At 45.4% G+C, this 4,402-nt stretch overlaps 1 long non-coding RNA gene across 3 annotated transcripts; it reads left to right on the top strand.

Annotated features, from left to right (window-relative positions):
• The first annotated feature begins 370 nt into the window (after positions 1-370).
• On the top strand, positions 371-4,119 carry LOC124676063. Of its 3 annotated transcripts, XR_006993504.1 has the most exons (6): positions 371-542; positions 649-1,323; positions 1,556-1,699; positions 2,997-3,066; positions 3,236-3,316; positions 3,436-4,119. It is a non-coding gene; the product is annotated as an uncharacterized LOC124676063 (long non-coding RNA). The 3 variants fall into 3 exon arrangements; XR_006993505.1 differs by having other exon boundaries at positions 649-1,699; positions 3,263-3,316; XR_006993503.1 differs by having other exon boundaries at positions 649-1,699.
• Positions 4,120-4,402: the final 283 nt, after the last annotated feature.

The following is a 4,402-nucleotide window of genomic DNA, read 5'->3' as shown; positions in this document are numbered from 1 at the left end:
ATTGCCCCACGAGTTATTAGACCAACACAATCCGCTTTTATGCCGGGAAGGAATATTCTAGAAGGGGTGGTCATTCTTCATGAAACTATTCATGAGCTACATACTAAGAAGTTGGATGGGGTTCTATTTAAGATTGACTTTGAAAAGGGGAGAGGCGTTTTGGGACATGGGTCCAGATGATCCCGTTATCTGTTCCGTTGAATTGCGTCTGGGGATTTGTGGCGGGACCAATTCCCCTCCGAGCGGAAAAACAATAGACGAGATGAATACGCGTTCATTAATTGCGGTGGGACAGGCGGTACGTTGACGGAGCGGGCTGGGCGCCGTGTGCGCCGGACGGTCGTGGCACGGAGGCAGCGTTCCAGGACCATTGGGTTATCCTGGAAATAAATGACGATTCCAAAACGATCCAGAAAGGCCCGTGCTTCCCCCTTCTCCTACCTTCTTCTTCGCGAGCGGCCGGCGGGGCGATTCGGCCACCAGGGGAGAGGCGGATTTGCCGAGCCATGGATTTCCCGCTTGATCCGGTTAGCACTTAGCAGGTACGCAAATTTCTCGGAATCTCGGACTAATGCGGTGCATCTATTTTTAGGGGGAGGTATGAATCATGGGGGAGGCTAATTTACTGATTGTGCAACTGAACCGCAGTATGCCTATCTATGCGCCTTATCCAACTGAGGCAAGAGTGCTGAATCTGCAAGGGGAGGACTCGGTCAGCAGCAACGCTGGGCCGGTGACGGCGGGTGCGGCCGTGCTTGGGAACCTGGCGGACAGGAGTGGTGTGGGCGATGGAGCTAGCTGCCTAGCTGCATGGCTGGCCTGGAGGTACCATGATTCCGCGGAATCAAACCGGCAGGACAATCCACAAACGCCCGTGTGGTGACGCACCGGTAGGCGCAGGTGTCGAGCCACGACGTCCCATCTCGATCTGTGTCCTCTCCAGTCTCCTCCTACCAGCCCTTGGTCTGGCCTGGCGAACCTTTCTTCCAGCTCTTAGTTTTGTGCATCTGGAACTCGCGAATATGATGGCGAAGGTCAACAGTAGTCCCACTGAGTGTCTTGATTGGCACTTGTGTGAGGAGCAAAGGAAAACTCTGGTCAAGTATCATCTTTTTTTTTTTCATCTGGAGCCGTGTCAGTTTGGGTACTGATTGGGTGGGATACGTGAGTCACTTTGGCCATGAGGATCTTACTTGTGCTGGCCTTTTATGTTAGTAAATTGCAGGGATGGCAATTATGAGTGGAGGTCTCTCCGTTGGCTCTTACTCCTGATGTTGAAATTTTGGTGTAGAAGACAAGACTGCTGCTGAATGAATGTTGCAAGTCAGTCTTTCCATTCATTGATGTCTTGCTTATAACTAGCGCCTGATTCTGTTTTCCCATATTTGTTCTTATTTATCCTTGTTGCCCGATCCTGCAAGATCTTGTCAATTGAGTGTATATTTAGAATTTGTGGGTCGGTAGGACTCGTGGTGATCCTTGAACTGTTTTGCTCAGTGCCTAAATGACCAACTGACTAGGTTTTGTTTGACTGTTCTAACATTATTATACTCAGATGTTTTGCAGTAGGACTAATCAGCAGTGGACATGTGGCTGTGCATCACTTCTTAGTTTCACGCCTAACCTTGTCAAGCAATTCTACTCCTACACTGAAACCTGTCAAGAATCTAGTACACTGAAACCTGTCAAGAATTCAAAAGTACGTCATGATTTAATCATTTGTTCTCCATTCAAATTGTACTATTGGGATTGTGTAATATTCTTGGGATTCCAGTTGTTGAAGCTGGGATTGTAGCACAAAAACAAATAGGAAAAAGATATCTAAAGTCTGTAGCATATACATTAGAAATTGGCAGCGGCGCTCAATTGTTTATGTGGATGAAACACGCTTGACCTTCTGATACCCTTGCACCGAAGCGCCAGATATCATTCCTTGTACCCCACTGTATGATTATTTTTACATGCACACAACACTATAGCAGATCTTGGAGAGCATTTGCATAATTGAAGATGAAATGCTATTTTCCCCCTGTTGTTCAATTAAACAGTCAGAGCATTAGGTGCTGCTGTTTATCGTGGTAATGTAGTGGTGTTGGCAAGTACTCTTGTGCTGATTATGATCACTACCATGATTTTTTCAGTGTGCTAATTAATGAACTATGAATGTGCTGTATTGCTTGCTGATGATCTTGTGAGCTTGTTTGATTTGGTGGCTCAGAGTTAGTTGCTTCTGATATTTTGTTCCTGGGATATATGCAAATGATAATTTAATTTTGTCACACTGTTCTGAACTGGATATGTGAATTGTGGAGATTGGGGATTGCTCAATGCTTGTATTGCCATTTTGTCAGTTGTATATGCATATTTCTATGCGGTCAACTGTTGCGTATGTGCACTGCTGTCTGCTGCCACATCGCTAGATCTCCTAAAGGAACATTTTAAAAATCTAATAATTTTCTCTTGGAGGTTTGGATAATTGGATGGTGTAGGTGATTGATTGTGGACTGCTGGGATTGTTTTGGCCTTTCTGAGTAGATTGGTGACAAAGAGAGCAGTAGTTTTTTTTAGAGTATAGCAGTATTAGTTGAGAGAACGCCAGTCTGGCCTGTGTCTAGCTAACTTGACTCACAGGAGACTCGCAAACTAACTGATTACAGGTTGCTGGAAACATTTCTAGATAAGTTCGAGTCAAAACATTTTCAGATAAGTTCGAGTCCAATAATTAGCTGACGACTTGATAGTGTCTTACAGTTGACTATTTTGTGGAAGCTGTAGAGCTGGCTATTTTACTTTGCCCTTGTCAAAGCATGATTTACAGCTCTACTCCAGCTTTAAGTCAGAAAGTGGAAGGAGTAGCATTGTTGCTACTACATAGTCATCTATTACTGATGCTCAAGCTATTCAGCTTTATTCAGTAGCTCAGAAATCTGTATAGGTACTTCTATTATATTGTTTCATGTTGGTACTTGTGCGCTGATCCAAGAAACCATTTTCAGGCAAGAAGGTTGTGGAGAAAAACAAGACTTTAGCACACGTTCTGTAGACACTAGAAGAGATGATCACCAGGTACTATCTCTTGATCAACCAGATGCTCCTCTAGCTTGACATGGAGCAGCGAATAAGAACATGTACTCCTCTAGCATGTGTTCATATGTGCATAGATGCAACTTGCAGTTGTTATGACTTCGGAAACTGCAACTTTGATTCAGTTGACCACATTTATAAGTTTACACAGTTAATTGGAGCTTGAAACGCCTAGCAGGAACATAAGCTGCAGGGTATCCTCCGCTTCGGCGAGTTCGCGGACGTGATGCAGGTTTGCCCACTCTTCCCCTCTCCATTTAGGCGCTGTATAATTAGTTCCCCAATCTGTGATGCTGGTAACTGAAGATATGGTTGTGTGATATTGATGGCTTGGTCTGTTGGAACCTGCAGCTCGTGTCTCTGGCGAGACCAATGGCGAGGAGGTGAACCAAGGGCGAGCTTGAGATCACTGACTGCTTCTATTGCGGGAGTGGTGGCAAACAAGGGTGAGGAGGTGAACCAGGACACGGGCCAGCATCGAGGAGGAAGGAGTGGTAGTCCAGCTGCAGGAACTCACCCAGATCCTTACGCACGAGGAAGAGGGTGAGGATCCGAGGAGGAACTCGTCCATGTACTTGGGCAGAAAGAAGAACTGATCGTTGCACATGAGGACAAACTCGTCGAGATCTTACGCATGAGGACGAACTCGTCGAGATCCTTGCGCATGAGTTGAGCGGAGGAGGCCGGGGGCGGTTCCTCTAGCTGCGTCGGCCCAGGGAACCCAAGAGTCAGAGGTCCCTCGCCCTCCGCTAGGGAACTGCAGACGGCCGAGGCGGCGCCGAGGGATGGCGGACGCAGATGGAAGGCCAGGTTTTTGATTTTAGATTTGAAGGACTCAGATGGAGAAGAATTAGATTGATGAGGGTTTTTTTTTTTGTAAATATACATTCCTCTAACCTCCCTGACAATTTCCGTCGGACGGAGGGAATAGTTACTATCCGGTAGCAAATCTAAGTAAGGTGCCTGGGTTCAGTTGACGAAGAACCTTATGTGTGTCTACTCCTGTGAAGACAATAAGTAATGAAAATGCTAGCTCGGAACTAGGTGTCAATGTAAATTGTTTCGACGTAATTTGGTTTATTTCGTAACAACGAAAATAATGGAAAATGTGAGCTACTAAATTAAGGATGAATTAGTTTGTTTTGTGTGTAGAAGTTGTAAAACACATCCAGTGTGTAATTGTAGAAGAACTCCTGTGCCTATGCTTCTGTATGGAGGTTCGATATGCTGAACTATCTTTTTTCGTAAATTCGAATTAAAATAATTATGAGGATCCTGTACCATTTTGCTAAGTTTTTGCATGCATCCCGCTGCAGTT

The sequence above is a fragment of the Lolium rigidum genome, chromosome 7 (assembly GCF_022539505.1).
Source record: "Lolium rigidum isolate FL_2022 chromosome 7, APGP_CSIRO_Lrig_0.1, whole genome shotgun sequence".
Classification (NCBI taxonomy): Eukaryota; Viridiplantae; Streptophyta; class Magnoliopsida; order Poales; family Poaceae; genus Lolium; species Lolium rigidum.
Note: the sequence above shows the minus strand (reverse complement) of the source record. Positions and strands in the feature narration are given on the sequence as shown.